At 43.9% G+C, this 20,390-nt stretch overlaps 1 protein-coding gene across 1 annotated transcript in view; it reads right to left on the minus strand.

Moving 5' to 3' along the window:
* INSR (insulin receptor) overlaps positions 1–20,390 on the minus strand; it is a 1,335,646-nt gene that overhangs the window by 757,497 nt on the left and 557,759 nt on the right. The window lies entirely within an intron of this gene.

Raw genomic sequence — 20,390 nt, forward strand, 5'->3', positions numbered from 1 at the left:
TAGCACCTAAATCCTGGGTGGGTCATCGGAAAAGACTCTTCAGAATAGTGGAACCAAAATCAGCTCTGCTCCTGGAAACCAAATCCAACTTGTAATGCGAAATGAGGGTATGTGGGTTGGCCCATGTAGCCGCAGCACAAATAGATTCCATGGGCAACCTAGTCTGAAAGGCCACCTAAGTAGCTAAAGCTCTGGTGGAGTGACCTTTTGGTTTAACTGCCAATTCTTTATTTCTGAGTTGATATATGAATGTGATGATAGAAGTCAACCACCTAGATAAGGTTACCTTGGAGACCGGAAGACCTTATTTACCTTCTGCATAAGACAGGAAAAGTTGATCTAATTTTCTAATGTCTTTGGTTCTATGCAAATAAAAGCGTAGCTACCTGTGAACATCTAACTGATGCAACTTATATTCCACCCTGTTGGAGTGATTAGGGAAAAACACAGGAAGGTCTATGGACTGATTCAAGTTACTCTCTGAAGAGACCTTAGGAAGGAAGGATGGATTAGTCCTAAGAGCAACCCTGTCATTGTGGAACACAAGGTATGAGGGACGGATAGAAAGAGCCTGTAGTTCTGAAACTCTTCTGGCTGAAGTAATAGCTACCAGAAAAAGGGTTTTCCAAGATAAGAACTTCAGTGAACAAGAAGCTGCAGGTTAGAAAGGGGGCAAAATTAGAGAAGCTAAAATCAAATTTAGATCCCATGGTGGTGGAGGATCTCTCAATGGGGGCCTGAGCAGAGAGGTTCCTTTGAGAAAGGCTTTACACAGCTTATGAGACATGATATTGTTTTCTGACAGGCCAATGTGAAAATTTGAAATTGCAGCTAACTGAACTCTAATTGTAGCAGAAGTGGACCCAGCATGTAAGAGTTCCGCAATAAATTCCAAAATGTAGTGTACAGGGGCTGAAAAGGGGTCTACACTTTTTGCCTCTGCCCAGGAAGAAAAACGTTTCCACTTAATAGCGTAAGTTTTTCTGGTCGTAGACTTGTTTGATGACAAAAGGATTTCGCGCACAGAGGGAGAGATATCTGGAAGCCTGGCTAAAGTTGGAAGTGGAGCAACCAAGCTGTGAGCTGGAGAGAGTGTAGGGATTGGTGCAGCCCGCCCGACTGATGAATCAGAAGGTCTGGAACTAGATCCAAAGTCCAAGGCTGACCGAGAATATAGCAATGCAGGAATGGGAACCATATTTGTCAAGGCCAGTAAGGAGCAATGAGGATCATTTTGCAACCCAGTACGGTAGCTTTCTGAATTAGCTTCGGGATGAGGGGAAAAGGAGGGAATGCATAAAGTCGTCCCTGAGGCCAATCGTGGTCTAGAGCGTCTCTGGGGGAATGCTCGGGAAGTGGAAGGAGAGAGAAAAAATTGCTGCACTTGCTGTTGAAGGGAGTTGCAAAAAGGTCGCAGCAAGGTTGGCCCCATTTGCGGAAGACTTGGTCCGCAACTACCTGGTTCAGAGACCACTCTTGAGGCATGAGAATTGCTCTGCTCAGTCTGTCTGCTATGACGTTGGACCTCCCAGGGATGTGCGCTGCAATCAGAAACCGTTGGGAAGAGATCGCCCACTGCCAGAGTCTGACTGCTTCTCGACATAGGGGGTAGGACCTGGTTCTGCCTTGCTTGTTCATGTACCACACCTCAGACATATTGTCCATTTAAATTGCAATGGTCCCGGTAGGAAGAGAGTCCTGAAGCGCCTGCAACGCTAAGAGCATGGCCCTCATCTCCAAGACATTTATGTGCAGATGGTACTCGTGAGGTTGCCAGGTGCCTTGGACTGTTCTTCCCTGATAATGCCCTCCCCACCCGATCAGGGAGGCGGCCGTGGTCACCGTAGCCACTGGAGGGGGGAGAACAAATGGTCTGCCGTGGGGCACTGATGTGGAGACCATCCACCATGCAAAGTGCTTCTTGCACGCTTGAGTGATCATAATCATGGAAGACATGGGAAGTTGCTGGAAGGACCATTGGGTGAAAAGAAGCCACTGGAGAATCCTCATGTGAAAACGAGCTAGAGGGACAAGTACGATCACTGCTGCCATGAGACCCAGAGTTTGAAGGACAAACCTGGCTTGAATTCTTTTGCATGCTAATAAAACCTTCACATGCTGACGAATCACTAACATGTCTTTGGTATTTAAATTTGCACCTATAAAGGTGACAGATTTTTTTTGGACAACATTTTGGCTAGGGCCTGTGATTTTAACAGCCTACTGACCACTCTTTCCAAGTCATGGTCCGAATGTCTTAAGGACCGAGAAGAGTTGGGATAAGCGATGACTACACTCCGACTGGAGCAGAGGCGACTTCGGAGCCGAACGTATAGACTCCAGAGAAGGAGACCTGGACCTTTTTCGACTCTCAGACGGCTCCGAAGAACGTGTCGGAGCCAACTGGGAGGGAGGAACATCGGTTCCAGCCGGAGCCAAGATGGATGGTATGGCTTCACCCAACAACGGCTCCGAACTAGGAGCCGAAGGTTTAGGTGGCCTAGAAGATTTCACAGGCTGAGCCTTCGCCGGTGAATTTTGGGGTTTAAGCAGACCCCCGTAAGATCAATTTGTTTTTGCACTCCTGCAGGACACTTGGACTGAACGCATGGCAAATCGAGCAAGAGTCCTGCAGGTGCACAGCGCCCAGACAAACACAATAAGTGTGCCCATCTGTCAGAGACATCTTCTGACAGCATGAGTCACACTTCTCGAATCCAGACGGTTTAGGATCCTTGGACATCCTGGAGGAAAACCAAGGACAAAAAACGCACACAGAAAAGTTAAAGCAACAGAACACTAAAGATTAGACACTACAATTACCACAACCAACTACAAGCACTACTACAACAAAAAAATATAGATAACTATCACTAAACTGTAACAGTGATAATAAAGGAAAAACTTTTTTTTTTTTTTTTTTTTTTTTTAAGGAGGAGATGGAAAAAAAAAGGTTATCCTCTAACTTAAACGGAAAACCTTTCTGAGGTAAGGAAAGGGAAAGAAGTGGGGGAGGGGAAACTAACTTAAACGAGTTTCTTGTGGGAAAAGTAATCGGATCTGGAGAAAAACTAGATACAATACAACAGTCTAACCTAACGACTGATTTTACACTAAAAACTACAGTTTTGACAGGAAAAATACAATAATAATACAGTTTTACACGACCTGAGCCAGTAGAAAGTACAGTTTTGTACCTACCATAAATGTAGATGTTCGAGGATTCCATTGCTGCAGTCCTGACTATTGGGTATAGTCCGCGTCCAGTCGGCCCGAATACCAGAGTATAAGGCTGACGTCGGTCATGGCGCCTTAGACTGACGTCAGTACGTCAGGGTACTAATGCGCATGACCGACGTCATATCCTCAGTCTTTTCTTGCCCCAGATGTCAGAAGACCCCAAAAAGACAAGTCCCAAAAAACCTGCACCAAAAACATGTACAATATATACAACAATATATATACAAAAATATAAGCATGTAAACTCACCTACACAACCACCCCTAAATACAGAGGGGAAGGAGGGAGGGTAAATTGGACTGCAGCAATGGAATCCTCGAACATCTACATTTATGGTAGGTACAAAACTGTACTATGTTCTTCGTCTTCCATTGCTGCAGTCCTGACTATTGGGTAGAATCCCAAAGCAGAGGTAAGGGAGGCTGGCAAATCATAAAGAAGTAGGAGCTGACAACATGCCTTGCAAAACAGCTGTGGCAAAACCTGCCCTAGACTTAGAGTAGATAGGAAGGTGATAATGCTTAGAGAAAGTATGCACTGAACTCCAAGTAGCTGCTTCCAAAATATCCTTAGTTGCCACCCCTTAGAAATGCTGTTGAAGTGGCAGTAGCCCTAGTGGAATGAGGCCTAATCCCAGCTGGAATCTCCTTGCCATGATGGGAATAACAAAATGCAATGCAAAAGCCAATCCACCTGGAAATAGTTTGTTTTGACACAGGCTTGCCCTGTGAACTCAAAGCAAAAGAAACAAACAACTGCTGAGACTGCCTAAAATCCTTAGTCCTGCTTAAATAATATCTCAATTGCCTGTGTACATCTAAAGTGTGCAAAATCTTTTCCCCTTTATTTTGGGGATCTGCATAAAAGTAGGCAAATGAATAGTTTGGTTTAAAGCCACACTAGAAACCACCTTAGGCATAAAGGAAGGATTAGTACGTAATGATACCCTATCCTTATGGAAAATCAAAATGGCTCTACTGCCATAAGGGCCTGCAACTCAGACACCCTTCTTGCAGAAGTAATAGCCAACAGAAAAGCAGTCTTCCATGACAAGTATTTCAATTCAGCAGTAGCCGCAGGCTCAAAAGGTTGTAGAGTAAGTTTTTCCAACACAAAATTGAGATCCCAAGCAGGAGTAGGAGCTCTATGTGGGGTCTTATATTCTTTGCCCCTCTAAGAAACTGCTTGAACAAAGGATGCGAAAACAAAGGTGGGTCACAATCATAGTGAGCTGAAATTGCTGCAGCATGAATCTTAATGGAAGAGAAGGACAAACCTTTGTCCAATAACTCAGTAAGATATTGAAGAGCCACACTCAAATTAGGCTCAGAAATCTCCAAATTCTTTGCTGTACTCCAAAATAAAAATCTCTTCCATTTTTCTGTACACCTTCCTTGTACTAGGTCTTCTAGCTTCCATAATCACATTTAAAACTTGTTGAGGAAGTTGAGACCTGCTGTGCTTCAACAGAGAATATGCCAGGCTGTTAGATGAAGAGAGTGAAGCTTGACATTGAGCAGATGACCGTCCTGCTGAGATAACAGATGAGGAATCAGAGGTAAAGGCCATGGAGGCTTCTTTACCAGACTCCGTAGTAGTGGATACCAGTGTTGCCGAGGCCAATCTGGAGCTATCAAAATCATCCTTGGCCTGTCTTGTCTGACCTTTAATAGTACCTTTGGAAGAAGAGGCAGAGGTGGAAAGGCATAGACATGAAGGTTTCTCCAACTGAAAGACAGAGCATCCACTTTCCAAGCTGTGTGATGAAACCCCTTTGTGCAATACTTTGGCAGCTGGTGGTTTAGTGGAGAAGCGAACAGATCTATGTCTGGAGTTCCCCATGACACTGTCAATTTCTGAAATACATGAAGATCCAGTTTCCACTGTGGGGATCCATGATTTGTCTGCTTAACACATCTGCTAGGAGTTCTGTGCTCCTGGCAGAAACCTTGCCTGAAGAGTTAGTTGCAAGCTTAACGCAGTCTCCCATAAAATCATTGCTTGCCTGCATAGAGGATAAGAATGTGTTCCCCTTGCTTGTTGATGTACCACATGACAGTTGTGTTGTCTGTTAGAATCAACACCTGCCCTGGAAGAAGTAACTCCTTGAAAGCCATCAATGCAAACTGGACTGCTAACATCTCCTTCATGTTGATATGTAGATGCTGTAGTCTGGCAGGCCACTTGTCTTGTATCCACTTTCCATTTAGATGAGCTCCCAAGCAAAGTCCGAGGCATCTGTCGTTAAAATCTGACTCGCCTCTGGCCGGGTCACAGAGAGTCCCTTGTTTAGGTGACATTCCTGAGCCCACCACAAGAATTCCTTTTGAAGGCAAGGTATTATTTGAATGACAGTGTCCAAATCCTGGCAGTGCTGTGTCCATACATTTTGAGATACCATTGCAGCTTCCTCATATGCAGTTTGGCATTGGGAAGCACCAGAATACAAGATGCCATGAACCCTAATGCTTGAAGGACTGTCCTTGCAGTCAGCACGGACTGATGAGATAGTTGATGGAAGTAAAGTGACAGACTCTTTTGTTTGTCCGGGGTTAAAAGGCCATCTGGGCTGCTGTATTCAGTCTCACACCCAGAAAGCACATGTCTTGAGAGGGTACTAGACTGGACTTTATTTCGTTCACAGAATACCCTAGGCATCTTAGCACTGCTATGACATATTCCAGATGCTGTAGAAGGTCTTCCTTTTCTTGAGCCAGAATCAGGCAGTCGTCCAAGTAAGGATAGATTTGAATTCCTTGAAGCCTGAAGTAAGCTATCACTGGAGCCAGAACCTTTGTGAATACTCTGGGCGCAGTAGATAAGCCAAAGGGCAATGCAGAGAACTGATAATGAAAATCTCCAGTTCGAAACCGCAGATACTTCCTGCAACCTAGCCTTATAGGCACATGAAGGTAAGCTTCCTTGAGATCTAAAGTTACCATCCAGTGATCTTTGCCTAGCAGAGGTAAAAGCTGTTGTAACGTCAACATCTTGAACTTGGGAATGTCCAGGTAAGTGTTGAGGATAGATAAATCCAAAATTGGTCTCCACGTGTTCCCCTTCTTTGGTACTAGGAACAGGCGAGAATAAAATCCTAAGCCCCTTTCTAAGACAGGGACTGGCTGAATGGCCCCTATCTGGAGTAACTGAGAAACTTGCTTGTGAGCCTCTTTTCTTTGTGGAGGAGGAACGTCTGGCATGCCTTTGAAAGGGGGCAATGTGTGGAAATAAAATCTGTAACCGTGATGAATGATATCCAACACCCATCTGTCTTGAGTAATTAAATCCCAATTTTCTTTGAAAAGAGACAGTCTTCCTCCCAAAGGAGCTGCCAGACGAGGATCCACTGGCAGCTGAAAAGGCAGGTCATTGGGTCTGTTTACGAAAGGACTGACCCCTGCCCTCACCAGAAGTCTGAGCAGGTGAACTCCCTGTTCTAGGCCTAAAAGAACCTTGAGCCCTGCCCCTACCACGTCTAGACCTACCCCTAGACTGGGAATCATAAGCAGGATATGTCCACCCCTTAGCAGGCCAATTTCTACTAAACTTCGGAGGCTGCACCTGCAAAAAATCTTTAACAGTCTGCATAGACTTAGCTTTGTCCTCCATTTTCTTTAAAACTGCTTCCACAGGCGGTCCAAACAACACATCAGACTGTAAAGGAGCATCCAAAATCCTTGTCTTAACATGCTCAGCTAAATTCTGATCCTTCAACCAGGCATGTCTGCGAAGAACAGAACTAGTAGCAGCCACCCTCGAGGAGGCCTGTACAGCATCAAAACCACACTGCAAAGAATGCTTACCCACTTGTTCAGACACATGAACCAAATCCAGCAACTCTTTACACTCAATACCTTCCGCCAAAGCATCCACCTTAGATTTCAATTGTGAAAGGAGATAATTTTGATATTTTAGCATGTGAAACTGACAATTCAACGCCCTCATGGCTAGAGTGGAAGAAGTATACACTTTCTTTCCCCACCTATCCAAAGCCCTTGCCTCTTTATCAGAGGGTACAGGATTTTTAACCACAGAAGCTTTAACACCTTTAGGCCCCTGAGAAACAGTTTCTGGGTCTGCCCTAGGACTCTTAAACAAATACTTATGAGCTTCGGGCACCCTATAATACCTATCAGGCTTAACAGGAGCAGGAGGCAAGGAGTCAGGGTTCAGGAAGCCTCTGCAAAACATCCTCCACCACATTCAACACAGGAGGAATAGCTAAGGGCCTATGCTGGGGTAAAACAAGAATTCCCTAAGCCTTTTCCTGGAATCAGAGTAATCCTGGCCTTCCCATTTAAAGTGCTCCCTCATGGAGTGTAGAGTCTCTGAAAATGAAAAATCCTCAGGAGGAGAAGCTGTAGGAGTGGAATCATCCACATCAGAATCAGAATAAGTAGGATACTCCTGTAAGTCTTCCACAGAAGACTCTGAAGCCTGTGAACACTGTTCAAAACTATCAAACTCCTGTTCCACCCTAGGCCTCTTATCAGGCGGGGGCATAGAACCTCTAATCATAGTAATCAAATCTTCTGCCATTTTAAGCATATGTTTCTTGGGCACAGAGCCCGAAATGCTAGGAGAAGCCCCCACAGAAGCTGAACTTGGCCTACCTCTAAAGGCAGCTTTGGCAACAGAAGGAGAGGCCCTAACTACCTTGGGAAGAGAGGGAAGAACAGTTACCTGAGAAGCCCCCTCAGCCTGGCCTACCTCCTGAGAGGGCACATCCTGTAACAATAAAGTTTCTGCCTGAGACTCCATGGAAACTCCTGGCAAAACCTCTGGCTCCACTGAGCCTTCTAAAGAACCGACGTCCGGGACTGCCGGTTCATCAACCCTAGGCTTCACTGTTTTGTCCTTGCGCTTCTTGGATGAAGCGGGCGTCGGAGCATCCGGCGGCATATTATAATTGCAACGCTTCCCAAACACTAACCTGGCACAATCTAGCCTCCTCTTAATAGTGCGTTTGTTAAATCTAGCACAAGAACGGCAACCAACAACGTCGTGCTCAGGCCCTAAACAAGGTATACACAATGTATGATAATCCCTATGCGGTATCTGCTTCCCACAAGAAATACAGTTATTCACTTTTTCTGACATCCGGTTAAATACTGAGGCAAGAAAAAACCAAAATGTTCCCCAACGGGGTACTTAGCCAACTCTGTTTCGGTCTGAAACTCCGGTTTCGGAAAATCTCAGAACGCCAACCTGCACTCGCAAAATTGCTTCTGCATCGGACCATGCGGCAAAAAAGACTGAGGATATGACGTCGGTCATGCGCATTAGTACCCTGACGTACTGACGTCAGTCTAAGGCGCCATGACCGACGTCAGCCTTATACTCTGGTATTCGGGCCGACTGGACGCGGACTATATCCAATAGTCAGGACTGCAGCAATGGAAGACGAAGAACATCAACCTCACAGCAGAAGCGGCAAACAAGATCTGGGTATCTAGCGCCAGGCATCATGGGATATAGGGGGGCCTCGAGCCAGTAAGCAGCTCTCGAGCTTTTGAAGATGGCAGAGTCGGAGCCAAGGATCCCAACCAGCAAGAACAAAGGCGAGATAGACAACTTAACATCAAATGTTAAGGCATACTACTCTGGGACAAAATTAAAATTTATAAACCCTACACAATGACAGGGGAAATCACAGGTACCTACTAGGGTACTGATCTGTGAAGACCTTAAGACCACCAGCATTACCTTCCCATGGTAGATTTTAACCCTTAATACTCTGCATGTAAATAACCACAGAGACAGGCCTAATGAGAATATAATGGCACATTTACATGTTCCCACTATTCATGAGGGACAGAGGTGCTAAAAATCAGGGAAGAATTTGTAGTTACCCATCCATTCATCCAAACTGCATCTGAATAGAGTAAGTTGAGTATTTTGCTTTATGTGGAATAGAAGACTATTCCATAAAAGCTACATTCTCTGTATACAAACCTATTCCTCGAATATTTTCTACTTATTTTCCAAGAGAGACGGACATCCAGTAAGTGGATGTTTATACCATCATCGGACTTCCGAATCTGTAATAGGTCTGACAGAATAAAGTTTTTTGAAGCTCTACAAGCAAGACAGAGGTCTCCTCTCAGTAGCCTGTATGACACTGATTAGCGGGACAAGACAGTATTGTTTTTAAATTTCTGGCCCTTGATTTTTTTTTAAGTGACAAACCATAATGGTCATTCAAGTTGTGACAAGAGTATGGAGAGGTGCCTACTGAAAGAGGCATTACACTCAATTAATGGCCAAATAAAGTGCCACATACGGTGGAACAATTACATCCCTGGATTTGGACAAAATACCTTTATATATAAACTGCACAATGTTAAAAATCTTCCTTACAATTGTGGGTACGTGGTGATCAATTTACAGTTTACAGTCTAGAAGTTCCCAGATCCCCAGTTATGGGATCAATTTTTAAGGGTGTGTTGTCAATGTGATAGCTACAAGTGGAGTCGTATAAGCTGAAGTATATTAAAAGAGAAATTATGCTAAGTTGAAAAATTGTGCTATGTTTGCAGACCAGCTTAATTAATTTTATGATTAATATAAACATGAATTACAAACAAATCTGGTCTGGATACAGAAATAAAACACTCCATTAAATTCTCTTTTTATGTTACTACAGCATGCCAGCAAAGCATGACATTATCCAATACTGCTTTATTACATGCCCTGTAACTAGTAATAGGTGATGAGTGTCTCTTCTGCATGTAATGCATGTGAAAAAAAATCATTCAGCAGTCATGAAATCATTAGTTTATTCATTGGTTTAGGGCAAATTATACCCAACATTCCACCTTCTCAAATATCCAAAGGAGGACACAGACTGCATGTCACATGTGCAGAACTCTATGCTTAAGACATAAAGACTACAATATAAAAAAATAAATAAATACAATTGCTACCTTGGATTAAAGCAAAGCTGCCACAATATAATAAATAAGAACGTCAGTTATAAAGAATAAAATTAAAGAGGGTTCAAAAAACAAAGTTAAGTGGTAAATGTCTGTTCAGACCTTCAGTTAAGTGACTACACCATGAAGTGTTACAAGCATTTGATCTGGAAAAGAAAATCCACAATAACTAATGGGCTCCCTACTGTATCACAAGTCGCTGTATCCTACACTCACTTAAATACTGAGTTTTTAAATGTAAATTTTCTTCTTAAAAGTGAAATTCTGACATGGATATTGGGGTGGCTGTGTCCACCCTACCCCCCAAATTTAGATAGAGAGGAGAAGGAAAGGAGAAGAAGAAGAAAAAGAAGTTGTGTCTTACCACAAAGCTCCATCTGTGTTGTCGATCTTCACTTATCCTTGACTGTGGGTTCAGTTCCATATCCCGGAACAGACTCTGCCATTATTCCAGTGCATGCATTCCAAAAACTCTCCAGCAAAGCCCTACCCATAATGCTCTTTTCTAGATTACTTCAGATCGAGTTTGAGGAATAGATTAGTGACCATTTCTGAACTTATAAGGGAATAATGTAGGCTATAGGGATAGATCCGCTCTACCATGAAGCCAGAAAAGTCAGGTGGGAGGAGGGTGGGGATGTCAAGGACAAGTGAAGATGGAACATTATGGTAAGTCATAACGTCTTTATCTGATGTTGTCAACCTTCACTTAATCCTTGACTGTGGGACAGAGTCCCCAGCTACCAAATCTTGGGAGGTCTCACAGAAGAATATTCATGAGTACCATCAAACCAAAGAATGCTCGTCCCCTAGAGACCTGATCCAACTTGTAATAAGTAATAAAGCTATGTGAAGATGCCCAAGTAGCCACTGCACATGTGTCACCTACAGACGCTCTGGCATGGAAGACTGCTGAAGCGGCTACTGCCCTTGTAGAGAATGTGCTTTAACAGGTCCCGACAGCCGTACATTCCTTTTGTTGTAAATAAAAGGTTATGCAGTCCTTCAGCCATTTAGCCAGAGTAACCTTAAAGACTGATTTGCCCATAGCAGAGGAAGAAAATGAGAAACAGCTGATCCGACTTTCAGAATTTCTTTGTTCTGTGAAGGTAAAAACATAATTGTCTGTGAACATCTAGCAAGTGCAGGCTATATTCACCTTTGTTTGAAAATTCGGGGAAAAAAAATACTGGAAGCTGTATAGCCTGATTGATATTAGTGTCAGATACTACTTTCGGTAAGAAGGAAGGATTTGTTCACAAAAACACCTTGTCCTTATGAAAGGCTAGGTTGGTGGCTTGCAAGCCAAGGCCGACAACTCGGATATTCTTCTAGCTGAAGTAATAACAATCAAAAAGAAAGTTTTCCAGGATAAATACTTCAAATTGCAGTTTGCAAATGGTTAAAATCAGGGGTTAATAACAGATTGTAGCACCAGATTAAAGTCCCAAGGAGTAGACAGATTCTGATATGGAGCAATAGGGTAACCTTCACAAAGGCTTTATAGAGTGTGTGTGTGACATTGGCAGCGTATCATTTAGACCATTATGAAAATTTGAAATTGTAGCCAGATGTACCTGTATAGTTGAGAAGGATGCTCCTGCATCGAAAAGTGAAAAGTAAAAATTCTAAGATCTTATGAACTGGTGCAGAATATGAATTGAGACTGACGTCCGTAGCCAGTTTTGAAAATCTGTACCACTTAATGCTGTATAACTACCTAAATCGAAGGTTTATGAGAAGCTAAAAAATTTGCTGAACTGGAGCAGTGAGGCTGATATGCCTGGCAATCACTGGAACTGGAGAAGCCACACCGTGAGCTTGAGATTTTGAAGATTCGGGTATATGTGTCCTTCTGGATGGGACAGTAGGTCTGTAGCTGGATCCAGTGTCCATGGTTCCTGAATTAAATGAGGCCACAGAAAGGGAAAACATATCTGTAGAGGGCAGAATGGGGCAATGAGGATTAAACTTGTACTTTAACCTGTTGCCTTTCTTCAGAAACTGGGAAATGAGGGTTATCGGGGGAAAAGGCATACAGAAGACTGGGCGCCAGTCGTGGAGAACAGCATCCTTCAGTGACTCCCCAGAGGAGGGATCAGGTAAAGTAGCTGCTGCACATGTTGTTCAGGGGGGGATGCAAAGAGATTGCAGCAGGGCTGGCCCAATTGATGAAAAATCCTTCCCACCACCAAAGGACTGAGACACCACACGTTAGGCATCAGGATGCACCTGCTCAATTTGTCTGCAATCATGTTGGAGCTCCCCAGAATATGCATTGTTAGAAAGCAGTCAGTTGAAATTGCCCACTGCCACAACCTGAGAGCTTCTCGACAGAGGGTAAGACCTGGTTCCCCCTTGCTTGATAATGTACCAAACCACTGACATGTTGTCCATTTGCATAGCAATTGTTCCCAAAGGGAGGGTTTCTAGAAATGCTTACAATGCTAGAAGCATTGCCCTCATCTCTAGAACACTGACATGCAAACTGACCTCTAACTGGGACCAGGTGCACTGGACTGTTACCCAAATAATACCCCCCTCACCCTATCCAGGATGCATCCACGGTCACTATGGCATGGGGTTGGGGAGGAGCAAATGGGCTGCCCAATAGGATGTCATTGGAATGGAGCCACCAACTCAGGCCCTTTTTGCATAGATCAGTGATTTGAATTTGATGCGACATTGGTTGTGCTAGCAATGACCACTGTGACAACAAGAGCCATTGTAGCTTTTGCATGTGAAACCTCACAAGGTTAACCAAGGTAATGGTGGCCGCCATGGACCCTAGAGTCTGTTGTTGTGGATAATCTGGGTGACTTGTGATTTTATCCTCTGAAGTCTTTCCTGAAGTAGAGATGTGACAGAGATGCTTGTATCCAATACTGCCCCTATGAACTCTAAATGCTACTTTGGCTCTAGATTACATTTTTTTTGTAGTTTACAGTAACCCCCAGAGAGGAACAGGTTTGAAGGATGTAGCCTCTCGCTTGCAGAAGTAGGTGCCTGGTAGTTGCGGTAATGAGCTAGTCATCTAGATACGGAAACACCTGTAATCCTTGCAGTCGGAAGTGAGCTGCAACCACTGCCATGCATTTGGTGAACACCCTGGGGGTTGTGGTGAGACCAAAGGACATGGCTCTGAACTGACTGGCTTCCAGTCGGAAACAAAGAAACCTTCTGGAGTGTTTGCTCATCTTTATGTGATAATATGCATCCTGAAGATCTATTGAGCACATCCAATTGTCTTTCCTTAAAAACATGAGGATAGACTGAACAGTGACCATCCGGAAACTGGTATGTCGTACTGACTTGTTAAAGACGTTGAGGTCCAAAGATGGTCTACAGTCGTTGGTTTTCTCTGGCACTAAATAGAATCTTGAGTTCTCTGGCACTAAATAGAATCTTGAGTAAACCACAGATCAGATCTGGTCTGGTGGGACTATTTGGATGGCTCTTTTGTCAAGCAGTTTTTAAATTTCTAGTACTACCGCATACCTGTGACTGGGTGGAACATGCAGGACTCTCCTTGGTCATTTGGGTTGTTTTGAGAAGGGAATAGTGTAACCTCTGGTTATGATCCTCTGCACCCAACTGTCCACTGTTACTATTAAGCAGGCAGGTATGTGCAGGGAAAGTCGACCCATGACTGCCTCCAAAGGAAGGCAATCGGGCTTCCATTCAGGAGCGCTGACAGGAATTACCAAGAGAAAGAATCCCTGGAACCCTAATTTTGCAGGCCACCCCTGCCTCGAGCATGGCGTCTTCCATTATAACTCCCCGCTCTGCCCTGGGGGAAATTAATATGAGAGTCTTGGAAAGGCCCTTGGGGCTTTTTGAGCCACAGTCTTCTACTCCTCTAGTTCCTCAAACAGGGTCGTTGAGGACTAGAAAAGGTATGTCCATAGCAGAAAGTGCCTTTCCATCTTTCTCACATCTGCAAGGACTCCAACTTTGGGGACAAACAGGGATGTTCAATCAAAGGAGCACTGACGAAAGAAGACAAACAGCTCTACAAACTCAAATAAGCACATCCAGGCATGTCTTCTAATTGCTATGCTGGAACCTGCTGCCCTAATCATCCCTTCAGCTGCGTGTGCAAGGAGTCTCATGGACAAGTTGCATATTAAATCAAGAGTAGCCAGCTGGGAAGTTACTTTAGCCTGAACTCCCTCAGCTACGGATCCTATCAGAGCATCTGATAGCACCTTTATCAGATCTCTTTGAAGCCTGGTGAGAAGTTAAAGGACCTAAGCGCAAAGGTCAATGAAGCCTGTATGAGCTTCCTGAATCTATCCATCATCCTAGATTCCTTATTAAGAGGATGGACAGTAGGCCTCATCAACAAGTTCCATTTTGGTGGCTGCCGAATCACCATGGCATCCACTGGTGCTCCTTTAGCCCAATGCTGTTGATCTGCAGGAGCTGACAATATATGGTCTGGTCTCTTGGGAATAGGTTCGATGGAGTCAGGAATCTTACAAGCCCACTGGGCAATCAATTTAATCAGATTGCCAGCAGGGGGAGAGATCCAAACAGTAGATGGTCAGGCATGGAAACCCTCTAGGTATACAGACTCCTCTCAGAAAGGTTGTTGGAAAGACCAGTCACTCCTCTGTTTAAGGATTTCCAAGATGTCATCAAACAAGACATAATTAGAGGAGACTTTTGGGAAACCTTCCCATTCATCAAGGTCAGTATCTTCTGTGTAAGACTCTTCAAGGGAGTTAAGTGCTTCCTCTTGCACTTTATCTTCCTGGGCATCTCCTCAGTGGGACTGGCCGGGGAGTTGTTGGAAGAGGACATCACCACGGTGGAATCCTGAGGTTTATGTGCCTGCTGTCAAGTCAGAGGCTGGTGGCAGCTCTGGTAGAGGGGAAGGACCAGGGTGTTGTTCTGACAAAACAGGAGTTGACTGGGATCCTGTAGTGGACAAGGCCCTCTCCATGGCCCAGAAGGCAGGTCCCCCATAGAGGGAGAGTAGCCCAAAATCAAAATGGGATTCTTTGAAACCGTGGTCGCTGCACTGAGGCAACCGCCTCTGAGCCCAAAGCCGCAGTCCAACTTGTGTGTGCCAAAGCACTGAGAAGCATGGATGGCTCAGACAAGGTCGGTGTCAAACCATGCTCCCTGGAGCAGACAACAAAGATCCGACCCAGACAGGTCTCCAGTTCCAAAAGAGCCAAAGAGCTGAGGGTAGTTACTGCTGGCAGACACAACACTATCACCAGCGCCGAAGCAGTTGACATCTGGACAGTCAGAACCGGGAACTCTGAAGGCTCAGTTGGAGTCAGAGGAGGTACAAGGACGGAGTGAGAAACTGGTCAAGTTCTAGAGACAGAAATGCTAGGAACCGAAGAAGTGGCTAAATCCCCTTGCCACCAGGAGCTGGTCCACTAGCTTTATGACATCAGATTCCATGAGGCTCTTGGTAGAGCAGACTGAATGGATTGACAGACACCAGGTTCTATCCAAAAAAGGGATTGGTGGTTGGTCAGCAGAGGTCAAAATCTTGGTGAGTATCTCATACTTGGTAAATCCTTAAAAGAAAACTCCTTCAGTTCTGAAATCTGTGGAATGGAGGTGTGTGAATGGTCTGAATTGAGGAAGTATTAGGCACCAGAGTTGTAGAAATAGAGGTTGGCACCGATGCCGCTGATGGACAGGTGCTTTTCATCCATTTCTGCTGAAACTGTGGGAACCGGAGAAAACCATCTTTTTAGCATTCAGTTCTGACGAAGGTGTGGGAACCAAACGACTCCTCTTCTTAGAAATCCCATGCCTGGAGGAAGGGGGGCCAATATCAGTTTTTGAAGTCACAGATATGTCCTCTTCGAAAGATGATCTTATCAGGCCTTAAAGAATGAGTTTTTTTCTTTCTACAAGGATCCAGTGGCTCAAGCCATGACAGATGGGACAGTCCTCCTGAAGATGCACCGTGTCCCAGCAATACACACAAGTCATGACTGTCCGAATTGGCAGCTTACAGTCAACACTTCTGGCATCTCTAAAAGCCAGAGGTGCCCTTAGATTTTTCAGCCATATCAGTAAAAATCACACACACACAACTGGAAAGGGAAAAAGAAAGACAGAAAGAGTGAGTTTTTTTTTTTTAAAGAAAGGACATACTAAAGGTTTACTGTAATGGTAAAGAGAGAATAGTGAAAGAGGTACCAACAATGGCACATAAGATTACTGTAATGGAGAAGAAGTGGCTAAATCCCCTTGCCACCAGGAGCTGTTCCACTAGCTTTATGACATCAGATTCCATGAGGCTCTTGGTAGAGCAGACTGAATGGATTGACAGACACCAGGTTCTATCCAAAAAAGGGATTGGTGGTTGGTCAGCAGAGGTCAAAATCCTGGTGAGTATCTCATATAAGCCATGACAGATGGGACAGTCCTCCTGAAGATGCACCGTGTCCCAGCAATACACACAAGTCATGACTGTCCGAATTGGCAGCTTATAGTCAACACTTCTGGCATCTCTAAAAGCCAGAGGTGCCCTTAGATTTTTCAGCCATATCAGTAAAAATCACACACACACAACTGGAAAGGGAAAAAGAAAGACAGAAAGAGTGAGTTTTTTTTTTTAAAGAAAGGACATACTAAAGGTTTACTGTAATGGTAAAGAGAGAATAGTGAAAGAGGTACCAACAATGGCACATAAGATTACTGTAATGGAGGAAGAAAACACACCAAGTCAATAAAAGTCAATAAAAAAGGTGCTGGGTAAAGAGAAAGATTTGTTAGAGAAGAAGCCACTAAAACAACTCAGATTAAAACACTATTTTAACATACAATGGCTATGCCCATGTGAAAATCCAGATTAGTTGCCTTAGATAGATAACAATATCCTACCTGGAAATCCAGGGTTGTTTGATTTAACCAAATTCTAAATTATGCTGACCACTATCCTATTTTTGTTGGTTTCACAATAGACAGTTTCTTCATGGTCCTTCTGAGTTCTATAAAGAACCAGTCACTGTACTGAAAATTGAAACATCATTGTCTTCTGAGCTTTGTTTAATGTTATAGATGCCAAATGTATCTAAGTAATGCATAATGATATGTAAACCTGTATGTCTCTCCTTTTCCTCTATGTGTGTTGTAACTTACTTGTATTGTCTTCTCTGTGGAGCTTTTCTCCCCGGGCCTCCGCTGAAAATGGACATATATCCAGTCGGACTATCCCGGTCAACAAATGTAAAATAAAATAAAAATAAATAAATAAAATAAATTAAATAAGACTTGCAATCATAAGAAATTGCTAGCCTGAGAGCAGACAGGAGAGGAACATGTCTGTTCACTTAAAGGGGAAAATAAGATCTGAGGTAATCTAGAGATAAGCATTATGGATAGGGCTACACGAGAGTTTTTGAAAGGCACGAGCTGTAATAATGGCTGAGTCGGTTCTGAGATACGGAAACGAACCCAGTCAAGGATTAAGTGAAGATTGACCAGATCAAATCAAAATGGTATGCACTCACCATAACGATGCGTTTGTCTCTCTTCTTCCTTCCTCAACTGATGGGTCTCAGATCCAACCTTGGATCTGCCTTCAGTAACTTCAATAGAATTTGGGTCCATATGTCGAGCTCCTCCCCTTACCCATAATCCTCACCTTAGCCTGAATTACCTCAGATCGAGTTTGCCCTCTAGTCACCCTGCTATCAACAACAAATTATGGTACCCAGTAAAAGACTCTCCAAAAAGAAGACATATTCCAGTAAGTAAAAACAGAAAGGATGTGGAAGACTGGAGCTCGTTCAGGAAGGCAGGCAAAAATCACTCCTCAAGACAGAATTGGAGCTCAAATGTAAATCTTCCAAAGCAGGAAGTGGGATGGAGAGCGGGAGGTAGAAGAAAGAGAGAACACAGATGAATCATTACAGTAAGTACATAACTTTTATATCGGATATCTTTTTTTGTCCATTCCTCAACCGATGGGATAGAGTCCCCTGCTAGAGAAACCTGGCTGGTCCTCAAAGAAGGACATGCTTGAGCACAGCAGTGCCACACACTACCCTGACTATAGACATGTCCAATTTGCTATGAGCACAAGACCAAGTGGTAGCTACACAAATGTCATCTACGTAAGCTCTGGACCAGAAGGCAATGTGGCCACATATCTGGTGGAATGAATGAACCTTAGTGTCAATTCTTTCTTCTTATAAACAAAAGAAATGCAATCTGTGAGCCATCTGGCTAAAGTTACTTTTGACATCAACTTGCCCAATTTAGCTGCTTACATACATCCCACAGGTGCAGCATGTATTCGTCTCTGTTGGAAAACCTTGAAAGAAAACAGGAAGACTGATGACTGGTTGATAGCAGTTTCTAGTGCCAGCTTAGGTAGGAAAGTAGGGTTGGTCTAGAAGGACACCCTATCCTTATCAAGAAAAAACAAATATGGTGGCTCGGAAGAGTGTGCCTGGAGTTCTGATACTCATCTGGTCAATGTATTTTAGAAAAATGGTTTTCCAAGACAAAAAATTTAAGTTCACCTTGGCAGAAGATTCAAACGGGACTGTGTCAAAAGCCTGAAGTAGTACTTTCAAAGCCCGTGCAGGAGTAGTATCCTTAACAGGTGGTTGAAGTAAAAAGGTAAATTTGAGAAAGGTCTTTCATAATCTCAGTGATGCCATGGAAAAGCTTGAATAACTAGCTCCACTTCAGAAAAAGGAGGCAAGATAATCAAGGATAGCTGGAATAGGTGCTGAAAATGTGTCTGTCTCTGCACAGCCCAGATGGAAAATCTTTTTAATTTGCTCTTGTAAATCCTCCTGGAAGAATCTTTCTGGTAGGATGTAAAGATATGATGAACTGGGAAAGAAAGCCTGGAGAAATCATGCAGTTAACATGATGGTCCGAATATATAGCTGAGGTATCCCAGACATATGAGAAATAAGGTCCTAATAAGAAAGATCGAACACTCAGGAGGGGTGTGCTAGAGGAGGCCACAGGAAGGGAAACCACACTTGTTGAAGACAGTATGGGGCAATGAGAATAACTTTGTAAAGCATCTCAATGGAAAAGCAAAGAAACTTTGAGATGACTATTGGGGGGGGGGGGGGCATAAAGGAGACCTTAGGGCCAATTGTAAATCAGAGTCTCTCTCGGCGACTCTCTCTCTCTGGATGGATCAGGGCATTTTACCTTCTGCACCTGGAATTGTGGTGGGAATCTAAGAAGTTGCTGCACGGTTAGCCCCACTGAAAGAATATCATTTCCACCATGAACGGATTGAGAGACCACTCTTGAGGGAATAAGATGGACCTGCTCAGTCTCTGTCTGCTAGCCCATCTATATTGACATGATAGTACACAACCTGGAGATCTAAACAGCACATTCAATAGTCCTTGCAAAACAGTGGTAGAATGGACTGAACTGTGACCATTCAGAATTCTGTGTATTTGACAAATTGATTCAGATTGCTTAGATCCAAAGTTGGTATCTGATCCCAGTTCTTTGGCACTAAATACAATCTCGAGTAAGTTCAAAATCCTTGTTAGTCTGGGCAGGACCACTTGGATGACTCCCTTTAACAGCAGTTTTTCAATTTCTATAGCTGCTGCTCTCCTCTGAGTAGAACATCAGGAATCCTTCTGGGCCAGTTTGGAGGTTGAAGGGAAAATGGTATATAATAACCTCTGGGTATTATCCTCTGCACTCAAATACCTTTGGTGATGGCTGTCCAGGCCTCTGTGTGCATAGATAAGTGCCCCCTGACTGCCTCCAGACTGAAGTATTTGGGCAACCTTTCAAGAGCACTGAATGGTCTTCTCGGAGAATGGACCCCCTTGAAGCCCTAGTGGTGTGCGCCTCTTCTGCCACATGGGTGATGTCTACTATTAGAGCTTCCCCCTCTGCCATGGAGGATCTGTCTCCATAGCAGTCTTGGGAAGACACTTGTGGGACCACATCTTTCTACCTCCTCTCTGGTTCCATGAAAAAATCTTTTGAGGGGTTAGAGAAATGATTACCTATGGCAGACAATACCTTCCTATCCTGCTCACTCCTGGAGAGAGCTTCCTTCACCTTAGGACCAAATAACGTGGATCAATCAAAGGGAGCCTTGACAAATTAGGTCTTGAAGAGTTCCACAAAATCACAAAGACGCACTTAGGCATGCCTGCCTGCCTTAAGGCAATTCCTGAACCTGTGGCTCTCAAAGCTCCCTCCAAAGCATGATAAATTCACCTCAGAGGGACT

The sequence above is a fragment of the Protopterus annectens genome, chromosome 13.part0 (assembly GCF_019279795.1).
Source record: "Protopterus annectens isolate FY-2018-M chromosome 13.part0, PAN1.0, whole genome shotgun sequence".
NCBI classification, from domain to species: domain Eukaryota; kingdom Metazoa; phylum Chordata; order Ceratodontiformes; family Protopteridae; genus Protopterus; species Protopterus annectens.